This window comes from Diadema setosum, chromosome 1 (genome assembly GCF_964275005.1).
Source record: "Diadema setosum chromosome 1, eeDiaSeto1, whole genome shotgun sequence".
NCBI lineage: Eukaryota > Metazoa > Echinodermata > Echinoidea > Diadematoida > Diadematidae > Diadema > Diadema setosum.
The window spans coordinates 48914852-48927604 of NC_092685.1; the positions used below are offsets into that span (position 1 = coordinate 48914852).

Here is a 12753-nt window from a genome sequence, read left to right on the forward strand (position 1 = left end):
ATTCTCTATACGCAAATAATTATGGAGATGAGGACATCTTTTTGTGTGTGTCCATTCGGAATGCATGCTTATGCAGAAAAACGTGAAGCTCAATTGAGTAGCACCAACAAGTTTGTGGATGATGCACACACACAAAAAAAACCCGACATGTTGGGAAAATGGGGCGCAACACGCAAAATCTATGACTGAGTCCAAAGCACCCTTCAAGATCCGTGTGGCTCAACAGAAGCGTTTGGCACCTTTTTCACCAGAAGTATCTCGTTTAGAGGAAAGCTATTGTGGATTACGTAGAGGCACTAATTTTTTTAGATCTGTCAGAAATAAACTTTTCCCATCTTTCTCGACATGATTTTATTAATACTGTGTTCTTTCATTTTCTTTGTCGAAGGTATTCCAAGGATCGTTAATTCGAAAACGAAATAAAGTTCAAATTCCGAAAATGAAGTGAACTTGTTTAAGAGACAAAACACAAAAGACTGTAATAATTTTTTTTTTGGTTACTCCAAGGTTCCGCAATTATTTTTATTTTCTCAATTTACTTTGTTTTGATTATGCAACCTTATTCACTGTTACCAAAAAGTTAAATGTTCATGATCTTTTCGAAAAATGAAATAAAATTCGAATTAATTTGAACATAACAAAATGTGTGATAGTCCTATTACGCAATGAAAATTGAACAAGAACAGAGAGAGAGAGGGGGGGGGGAGGGAGAGAGATGGAAAATACACAAACTCCCCGAAACACTCACTGGCGAACTGGAATACAATCGTACAATTTGCAAATTGCATTTTTCATGGAAACATGAACAATAATTTATCCCTCTCCGCCGTATGCTCCCATAGTCATCTATGGCATCATTATGATGACCATGCATGACGTATTATTATAGAAACAAATATTACAAGAGGCCACCTAAGGGCTCTCCCCCCCCCCCCCAAAAAAAAAAAAGTCACGCATGTGTGTACTGATGATACCCTCTGAAAGACTACTGTATACACCCTTGACCATTATCAGCCCCCTCCCACCCTCAAATAACTAATCTACAGAAACAATGGCCCTCCCTCTTCTCGACAGTAACAGCTTCTCCACAAATGGATATAGTGTTCGGATAAACGAACCTTCATTGTTGGATTGACGAAGCTTAATTCATGCAGGGATTAACAAACCTTTTTACATTTTGAATAAACGAATCACTGGAAAACCGGACCTTGTTTCATTTTCGTGTTAACGAACCTTCTTAAAAACAAACGCAATTTCATTTCAGGCCATCACACCTTCGGAATATCAACCCATATATCATTTTAGCTCAACAAATAAACTTTATGAATTATGAGCCTTATTTCATTTTAGGTATATCGAAAGGGTCTATAAACACTTTATTATAGCAATATTCTGGATGAAACTGATTTTGTCAGCCTCATGTGAAGGGTTTGAGTTCAAACAGGGTAAGATCCCAAAAGTATGATTTTACGACAGTGATAATGCTCAAGTAGTTGTAATATAACTTGCATACCAGTTAATTATTGCACGTTCTCAATGTGGGACATCACGAAGTTTCCACCAAGAGACATGTGTTATTGGTTAGAGGAATCAAATTCATGAGACACGAAAAAGGTGAAAACGGTGACGTCAGATCCGAAACTTAAATTTCATGTTAATTCGAGGTTCCTTTGTTACCATCGCTCATTAGGAAGAGTGGAAATCAGATACAAATGTTAGTGCACCAATATAAAGGACGAAACTGCTTTCGTCATCCGTGCCGGCCTGCTCTCGAAAGTCTAAAGCTGTCCTTCTGCTACCCAATGGGAAATGTCAATTCTGAGCGTTGATGAAATGATTTATCGAATGGAGATTATTTCTTGTTATTACCTATCAAAACCGTACATCCTTGGAGCTATGACAATACTCCTTCAGTTCGCCATATTCTGGGAAACATTATTTCCTCGCGAAATTTCTCCTAAAGTCCGGAAACAATCTTATTATAACTACTGTTCACGTTTTGTATATTTAACAATACTTAACTCTGATTTTACTGATTCAAATTTTTACTGTTGTTGTTTCGATCCCTAACTCACATTTTAAAACTATTTTAAGCACTAATGCTAAGTTATTGTTTCATCTGCAAATGGTAAATTATGCCTTTAATGAAACTTGGCAGCCATGTATATGTATGAGTTGGTGACGTTATGCCTATCAACTGTCAACTTTTGGGCACACGTGCTCAAGGTCAAAGGTCAAAAAGGTCAAATGCCAAAAAATTAACTACAGTATTTCCCCCATATCTATGCAATGCCTGAAGGTACTTCTTGAAATTTCGTGTATACATGAACTACGACCAAATGAAGAATCTCCAGAGAGTTTTGTGTCGTGAGGTCAAAGGTCAAGGTTCAAGTGAAAATGTTAACTTAGATTTCACTTTCTCTCCATATCTCACAAATGGTTCAAGACATCTTCATGGAACTTATGCATGCACTGACTGGCAGTGATTATGTAGGGAATGTATGGGTCATGGGTCAGAGGTCAAGGTCATATACTCTAAATTTCAATATTTTCCTCTTATCACCCCAGATGCGATGCTTGCAGGATTTTTCTTGAAACTTAATGTATGCAAGTATTACCCAAAGAGATTCTGTTGGAAGTACCTGGCCATGAGGTCAAAGGTCAAAAGGTTCAAGGTGTAGTGAAAGCGCTAAATGTCACTCTTTCCCTTAACTTATATGAAAGGATCAAAAGTTAAGTAAAAATCCTCGAATCTTTAAATACACGCGCTTTTAGACAATAACAGCCATTCATCCAATCAAAGCTATTTCAACGAAAGTGAGCATTCAGCACATTTGTGACAAACCTGTCATTTGAATGTTTTCTGATAGGTATTATGTGAAACTGTCATCACACGTCAAGACATTGTACATGTACTCTAAACTTACAAGGTAATCCATGCATTATGGCGCAAACATACCAGTCGTCATAGCAGCATTTCTATGTGTGTGTGTGTGTGTGTGTGTTTTATTTTGTTTTAGGTGGCTTCTTAATGCAATAATTGTTTCCACAAATGGCTCATCCTGATGATGGGTATACAGAGGAGAGGATAAAAATACCTAATTTTTATTTATAATACAATTTACAAAATACGATTGTATTCCGGTTCGCCAATGAGTTTGTGTATCGGTAGCGTTTGTATGTTTTTAAATACATGTGCGTGTGTGTATGTGTGTGCGTGTAAGTGTTGGGTACTTGACCATGTTTTTGTTTAATTTTCACTGCGTAATATCCTGTCCTTCCTTGTTATATCGACATAACCATTGTCACTAAAGACAGCTTAGTTTACTTCATCTTCGGAATTACGAACCCTATTTTGTCTTCCGATCAACGATCTTTCGAACAACTTCGGAAAGTACATCAAGAAACACAATTCTTAATTCACAGTTCTGGAATCTTGGCATAAAAGGCAGACAGTGTTTATCTCTGACAGATCTAAACTAATTTGTATATAATATGTTATCAACAATTCATGGCTTTCCTCTAAACGAGATGTTTCTCATGAAAATGGTACCAGCCATTTCATTCGAACCATGCATGGGTCTTTTCTGTCATAGATTTTGTGCGTTGTGCTCTAGTTTCGTAACATATCGTGTTTTTGCTCATTATGTGTGTGTGTGTGTGTGTTTACACCATTCACATAGGATAGCTCGTTAATGCTATTTCATTTTTTCAGCTTCACATTTTCTACATAGGCAAGCATTTCGAATTGCCAGGAGAGATGTCCTTATCTACATTTGAGTTGTAAATGTTAATCAGTACTTGTATAATTAAGTCATCTGTGAGACTGGCGTCTCGTAATTTCATGATTGCAAAGAATGCACCATATTCCCCTGGCACTTTGGCTTAGCAGGAATCCTTTTGTGTCGCAGATCCTCTCTTTCCCTTTTCACAGGAAATGTACCACGGACGGATTTTCCTATGACAGTGTGATCACCCACGAAATGCCTGTTTAATGTAGATGGTGCTTGGCAATAGTGATTAGTTATCTTGACGACAGATTTAATTGATATTTAGCAAATATCTTAGGAGATTTAATATGAAAATATAAAGTATTTTAACATGAAAATTGCCAATGGGAAAAATTCTTAAATCACACTTTCAAAACCGATAATGACAGTGAATATCTCGTAGACTTTACAACAACAGTGAGAGGTTTGCATTAGGCAATAATTTTGGAGTAGTTTCCATGTGCAGAACCCTCATGAATTTTCAAATGCATGTAGTCGCATTGACTGCTATCATTCTCTTATTTGAATTAAGATAAGATTTTATACACCTCAAAATGAATGGGAAAGAATGGCAAAATACTATGATAATGTGAAAGAGACAGGGAAATTCTATATTCCCTAAAAGACAATAATGTATTATACCTAGGAGAGTAGACTAGGATTGCTTTGGGTTCTGTAATGTATTTTGATTGACATTGATGCTCAGCCAATGAAACTTCGATATTGAAGACTGGCAACTGTCATGCCACGCCCGGTTCCACGCCTCTATTCGGAGGTTTCTTACTAGACGTATTTTTAGTCAACTTGACTTCCACATCGTCGCGCCCTCTATTGACTGCCAATGAAAGACTGATTCAGGCTAAAAATACGTCGCCCGCTAGACTACGGTGTTGTTTGTTTTAGTTTACATGTTATAATAGTGCGAAAACGTACGAGAGCATTCAAAGTTATAATGTTTGGTTTATTCTGCTGGAATACATGGATGTTGTAAGACATTAGGCATATTATCACAAACAAAACCATAAACATTTCTTACCTTCTTCTAGTGTCCTCACAGTTACATCACTACTTGCTGCACTTTCTGAATCGTTTCTGACAGCAGTCACGGTGATGGTGTATTGTAGATATGGTTCTAGGTCTGTCAAGGTGTACCGTAGATATGGTTCTAGTTCTGTCTGGGTGACCTCAGAATTATTCAGCATTTCTGATCCAGAGAAGTTAGTGTTTTCTGTTGTGTAATGGAATGTGTAGTTGGTATAGCCAGTGCTGCACTTTTTTGTTCCATTGGGGCGTGCCTGGAAAATTATTAGAAGGATCAAATTATTAAGAATTACATATGACAATGATCTGACATGGAAAAAAAATAATACACAAGGGTACAACTCATAAACGTAATCTTCAGATTTTTTTTTTTTTTGGGGGGGGGGGGATGATATACTACATGTGAACATGCAGTGTCATCTACATGGTGGCAACTTCATTTAGAAATATAGTCTGAGAACATTTGAGACACAATAGCAATTATTTAATCATTTATCATGTTTAAAAAGGCTTCTGAGTTACGCGATTATCTTTTCATCAAAAGCTTGAGCAAGCTATATCAGACCTATTTTTTTTTTTCTCTACACTAGCCAGTCTGGAGATCTCCAAGTACAAAACTCGGTGACGCGACGTCTCTTCCTGCAACAATTGCTCCGGTTTTAATTTCTCAAAGGAATTTTATAGGGTTAAGGTTAGGGTTGTGATAGGGTTTCAGGTTTCGCTTAACGTGAAGATTAGGATATCCATACGGTTAGGTTTATGTTTGTGGGTAGAATTTATGTTTAGCTAGTAGCGTGCAGATACTTCATTGGAGTACTTTTTCGCAGGAGCAAATGTCATGGAACCTTCTACTCAATCAACATATAGCAGAACGACTTGGGTCAGCTAATTCATGCCAAATCATGCTGTGGCCATGCCTTATGCTAAAACGTACATGTGTAGATACTGGACAGAACCTTCCTTCATTCGGCAACAAGTCAACAAAATATGTAAAATTACTTGATAGGTACATAGTTTGTAACAGCCATCAAAGGACTTGCAGATTATCATAATCATGTTAACCGTACTTAGTGGAGAAGATTGGCACTGATGCCTGCAAGGTTGATTTATTGTGTTTCAGGTAAAATTAATGTCGAGGCAAAGCGCTACCGATTTAAATGAACTGACAGGATTTGCTCCTTTTAAAATTGCCAAAGAAAAGCGTAGTAAAACGGGTTCTTTTTTCCCCATTTTTTTTTCCTCTGGAAGGGCATAGTTCTTCACGCAAAACTGTTTCATCCACTTACTTCTTCTAGACACATATTACAAAGTAGCATATGTTTGTTTGTTTGTTTTTTCAATCCCTTTTCTGGATGTTACCTTTCTGAGCAGTGGCAAAATTTTGATTAGCCTCATTTTGGACTCCCCTATTCAGAGAAACCCTGATTTACCATTGTTTGCATTTGCACAATTTGTACGAAAATAAACTTTTTATTCTTATGTCTCAGTTCATAGACTCTTAACTTAGTGTAAAAAATACAACTCATGACTTTAATATCTTAATAAATTCTTCCCCATAGCCTACTTGGAAAAGAAAAAACCTGTTGAAAGATTGAATTATGTAAATCCTTTCTAAAGTTGTCCTTTTATTTATAAGGGAGATCCTTTGTTGAAAAAGCAAAAGTGACAATTCAGGAAGACTTTTGACAAAGAAAAAGTTGATAATTATTCAATAATATCAACAAGCACAGCGAACTCTGTTCTCGATTGATGATATTCTTTATAATAGCACTGTAATATCTTTAAATGTCCGACTTTCTTACTATGTCGATGGAACAATATACTTGAAATAATCATATCTTATTCAGGACATTGCTTTCAATCCACAAAATCCTTATTATATAATTTAACATACAAATAAAAAATGCATGGGAACTCTTCAGAATCGAAATACACGAAAAGAGATATAACTGGTATATTTGAGAGTCAGCGTGAGGAGACGCATCGAACATACTTAGAAGTAGGGTAAGACCTTGGTGGGTTTTTTTTTTTTTATTCAAAGTTTAAAATTGTTTGTTTCCTAAAACACTGGTAATCTACACGGGGTTTGAATACATGTATAGTCCCCATACAGCAGAATCTATTTACATGATATAATGACAACCATATACAATTAGCATAGATAGTGTGGAATGTATTCTTCAACTATATCTACATCTACGTAACACAAAGAGATGTATCATAGCTTTGTTTGCCTTTTTTAAGTATATCAAGTCACAGTATAAATCACATACCTGCCATGTCACAGTGATTTGTCTGGGTACATTTGGTGTTGCGGAGACAAGGACTGGGGCGCTAAGATCTGAACATAAATGAACAGAGAAGAATTAACTTCGGACAAATGACTCATGTACATAATTTGCAATTTGAGGGGCTGAAAATGGATGAATCTATTAAGCTGCTAGTACGTATCATCAGATATTGATTAATTGATTATGACAATTGATTGCTTTCAATTGGCTGACGCTCTTCAGGTTGGCATGGTTCGGATGCCAGTCATGACACTTTTAGTTCGTACAACTATCGTCAGTTCCTTAAACTGCAGCTGATCTTTCAGGCGTACTAATAGAAGCAAATGTCACACACACAAAAGTTTCCCTTATTTGCGTCACAAAAGAATACAAGAAGATGATTCATCCTTTTAAACAGTGCAAGAATTAAAAACATTAATCCCTTGAGGATATGGTCACATGATCCTGGTAGCTGTACATTGTGGGTTGGTAGTCCATATCACCTTACATCACATGAATTTGATAACGATATTCGAAGGTCATAATTTTCTTAATCTTTGTCCACGTTCACTGCGGTTAACACTTCATAATCATGTTGCTCATGTTTCACAACTCCCAACATTTTTATTCAGCCCTTCATAGGATAATTTTTTGAAATGAATTAACAATTAGCCCTCACATTCCTTAACAAATGCCAATTTTAAAAGGGAAATGTCTAAAAAAGAAATCTTGGCATTTGGTACTGATCGAATTTTCACATGATGTTGACTTCAGCTTTGACAATGAATCTGATTCAACTAGTTTTCACAAATCTTATGAGTGATTTGGCCTTTCATCCATCACTAGTGTTAAAAGAAATGTTCAATGATATCTGGGTATTTTGCATTTTGAATCACAATCCTCAGTGTTATTCAATTCAATTCAATTCATTTATTTCATTCTGCTTTTTCTTCCAACCAGACACAACACAAAGTAAATAAGGAATTCTATCATAAGTATTTGTACATTACAAAGCACGAAAAATAAACAAGTCAACAAATTAATAAAGATAAATTATGCAGTTATAACTGCAATCATTGAAAAATTGTAAAAACTGTGTTACTCTATAATGTATGTACAATCCTGGTAGTATTTACTAGATGAAGCTTACGGATGCTGAAAACAAGATCTTACTTGCACACTTCGTCACTATTGTTAGCGAATCAGATTTGGGTCCGGTCCCTCCAGGGCCTTCCCTGATCGCTGCTACACTGATTTCGTACTTGGTGTCTGGATCTAGACCACCTAATACAGCAGATGTCATCGAAGCTGCTACTTTTGGTCCATCAATCCAGGTTCCATTAAGAATCCTATAGTAGGTTATGTATTCTGTTAAGGGTGGGTCTCCAATATCATCAGACTGCTCATTCCAAGCCATCCACTCAATGGTAAGAGAGGTGGATGTTGATGCATTCACTGTTAGGGCAGCTTCCATTACAGGCAAAACTATGGAAGACATAGCATCAAAATAAGAAAAGAAATTAACCAAAATACCAGTAATAAACTTCATATATGTATGTCACGCTGCGCATACATGTACGTATCTTGCATGTATAGTTCTAATGTAAGTTAGGATAAACAATACACGGGTTGCAAAATAGATTTCGTGTTTTTTTTTACCCAAATCTTAAGTAGATAAATCCTGCTAAAGCTCTATTGTCCAAAGAAATCTGTCAACTTCATAAAACACTGACCAGTCACACAACCACCAGTATTACGTGTTCCTAGTGACATGGATACTTACTCAAAACTAAATTTGTATTCATATTCAAAGTTAAGTGCCGTCATTTTAAATGAGTTCACGAAGAGTTATGCATCATTTTGTGATAGGTGTAGTTATACAAGTTTGTGAAGCTTTAATTCACGAACATGACAGTGGTACATAACAACCTTCAATCAGTATTTACCAAAGATGGTGCTATATATTTTTTGTCATTATTGATAATTGAGCTATTTATGAAATGGCATTATCGCTTCCTTCTTCCTTAACTAAACACTGCAAACACAAACTGCCTTACATTGTACTTGCAAATTGCTCTAACATTAAAAAAATACACCCACTCACAACCAAATGTGTAGTGTTATAGTCTGTATCATACTTCCGATTGGATCGTAGCCTACATAATTATGAGACCACTTATATACGGAAGGTGTAAAATATACCATTTTCTACGAAACTATCCAGATCTCATGTGATCCACAAACTACCTCATCTATGAATACTACCTAAAGCTACAAAACAAATACATACATGCATAACTTAAGAAAAACAAGTCACACTAACAGGTCTTTTTGCAGAAATACAACAATGTTTGGTAACTACGAACCTGCGGGGATATGACTCATACTTATTCATATATAAGGGTGTATAAATAGTGGAGACCTATCTATGAACACATCTATGATGCTTGATGCCATAACGTAAACCAAATAAATGGTACTTCACACCAAATCCAAACTGTCAGATTATGTTTGCAACCGCAGTAATGTACAAAAAACACCTGAGCAAAATCCACAAACCATACATCTTTTGGTATTACCAATGCACAAAACTCCATTGCAGAACCCTGAACAAACATTAACTTAAAAATATGATGCATATCCAACCATAGTTTACATATCTCAGAACGTTTGTCTTACTATAAGTCACTGCATCAACAAAGAGGCTAGATCGGTTTCCGTATAAAGCGCATTCATATTTTCCAGAAATCATGTGATCCACTTTGAAGACTATGGAACGGTTTGTTCCAGATGCATCCAAAGAACTCTGATTCTGATTGATACCGGAATCATCACGCACACCATCCCTGAGCCGGTAGAGGCTGACATTTGTTGCATTAGGTGGTGGGTCTCCTTCAACAACACAGGTGAAGGATGAAGGTTGGTTTGGATTTACTTTGGCATTCATGGAGACATCAGCAATTCCTGAAAGGAATGAAAGTATCAGGTGCTTCATGAACATGACGATAACTCACGATCTTTTGTAGTATCATCGTTTTAATAAACATTTTCTTTTATAACCTGCTGTCATATGTTCTATTTCAAAAGCTTTTAGAGAGTACAAAAGTGTATTTTTACACAGCCACGTGTCTTCAAGACTGATTCAATTACATTTTCAACAAATCCTAGGAGAGATAATAGTGCTATATTGGCCTTTCATCGTTCATACATGTCCTATTAAAGTTCAATGAAATGTTCAATGACTTCTGAAGTTTTTGCACTGTGTTAAAGTTTAATCCCAACTCTCAAAGTTTTTAACAGCGCTAAAAACAACATAACATGCAAAACTATTATATTATATTACGATAAATTTTTGCTCACAGGCATGTTTATATAATAACATGTTGCTGAATTCAATTTCTGATTGGTTGACAATTAGTTTCTTCTAAATGGCAATATTTTCCGTCTTATCAGAATTAGGTGGTTTGCAAAATACAGCTTTAGTCTTATGTGTCTTTGGAAGAAGAGATTACTGAGGTCAAACAATCTTCATAGGGTGGAAGTGAGCATGAGCAAAGGAACGAAAATTACATTGCTAGTTGTACTGTACATGGATTTACGGATTACTATATCAAACGATATCCCCTAGTGTGAGTATCAGTGCAGTATCATTCTTGTTATCTTATCATTTCATATTGTTAGCAATACATAGCAGCAAGAATGATCTGCATTGTAAAAACTGTTATTCTACAATCCTGGTAGTATCGATTTCTGAGTTCTTACTTGGACAGTTGGTCACTGTTGCAAATGAGTTGGAATTGGGTCCGGTCCCTCCTGGGCCTTCCCTGACCGCTGCTACACTGACCTCGTACTTAGTGCATTGATCTAGACCACTTAATACAGCAGATGTCATTGAGGCTGCTACTTTTGGTCCATCAATCCAGTTTTCATCAGGAATCCTGTAGTAGATGATGTAGTCTGTTACAGGTGGGTCTCCGATATCACTCTGCTCATTCCAAGCTATCCACCCAATGGTAAGAGAGGTGAATGTTGATGCAGTCACTGTTGGGGCAGCTTCCATTACAGGCAAAACTACGAAAAACATATCATAAAAACAAGAAAAAGGAATCAGCAAAAAAACCAGTCTAATAAACGTTGTATGCCACGATGAACATCGATCTGCATTTATCTTGTGAGCGATTATGACATTGTAAGTTTGCATATTAATATCATACACGAGGCCACAAACTGGATTTTGTGGCTTTTACTATGACAAATTTTAATAAAGAATAGATAAAGTGCTTTCGACTAAAGGTGCTGAGCGAAATGAATTGAAAATTCCTGCTGCAACTCTGATGTCCAAAAGAATTCATGAAACATTAACCAGTTACACTATCACCAGCATCGCTTGCTCCTATTTAAAAACAAGGCAAGTGCCAAATTGTGTCTCGCCCATTCGCGTACAAGGAATTAATACTTTTTATAACTCCCAGAAGTTAATTGACCTGTTTATGACCTTTGACCTTGTGGTGACCTTCAACACCCCAAGGGACATTTACCATCCAAGTTTGGTCACAAACGGACAAAGGGATCAAAAGTAATGAGCTATAATCGAAATGCGCCATAAAAACTTAACATTGGGCCCTAAAAATTTGTTGACCCCTTTTTGTGACCTTTGACCTTGTGATGACCTTAAACTCCCCAAGGGACATCTACCGTCCAATTTTGGTCACAAACGGACATAGGGATCAAAAGTTATGAGCCACAATCAAAATGCGCCCTAAAAACATAACATTGGGCCCTAAAAGTTTGTTGACCCCTGTATGTGACCTTTGACCTTGTGACGACCTTCACCTCCCCAAGGGACATCTTCCATCCAAGTTTGGTCTCAAACGGACAAAGGGATTAAATTTTATGAGCCATAAACGAAATGCGCCCTAAAAACTTAACATTGGGCCCTAAAAGTTCGTTGACCCCTGTCTGTGACCTTTGACCTTGTGGTAACCTTCAACTTCCCAAGAGACATCTACCATCACCCAAGTTTGATTGCCACTGTAGCAACATGTGCTGAGTTACGTGTGATAAGAGAATCTTGCAAGTAAACTTTAACATATGACCTCAAACGACCTTTGACCTTATCATGTGACCTCTTACGGCACCATAACATGAAGGTATTCCCAGTGCATCCATCACCCAAGTTTGATTGTCATTGTAGCAACATGTGTCGAGTTATGTGTGATAAGAGTCTTGCAAGTAAACTTTAACGTATGACCTCAAATGACCTTTGACCTTATCCTGTGACCTCCAACGGCACCATAACATGAAGGTACCCCCAGTGCGTCTATGACCCAAGTTAGGTTGTAATCCAAGCAACATATGTGAAGTTATTTGTCAAAAGAGAGTCTTGCAGGTAAACTTTAACATAGAAAAGAGAGTCTTGCACATACTCTTTAATATATATGACCTCAAATGACCTTTGACATCATCACATGACCTCCGACAACACCATTAACATGAAGATACCCCTAGTGCTTCTATCACCCAAGTGTGGGTGCCATTGCTGTAACAGTTGCCAAGTTATGCATCATAAGAGAGTCTTGCAGGTAAACTTTAAAGATAATAAAAAGTTTTGGTACCTCAAAAGTTTCCCTGAATTTCCTTGTCTTGGTTTGTGTTCCACGTTAAAGTACGTT

General features: G+C 36.8%; 1 long non-coding RNA gene across 1 annotated transcript; it reads right to left on the reverse strand.

Annotated features, from left to right (window-relative positions):
- Window positions 1-5045: 5045 nt before the first annotated feature.
- LOC140231666 (uncharacterized) lies at window positions 5046-8323 on the reverse strand. The gene is made up of 3 exons (XR_011901452.1): window positions 8255-8323; window positions 7085-7152; window positions 5046-5065 (listed from the first exon to the last, which is right to left on the reverse strand). It is a non-coding gene; the product is annotated as an uncharacterized lncRNA (long non-coding RNA).
- Window positions 8324-12753: the final 4430 nt, after the last annotated feature.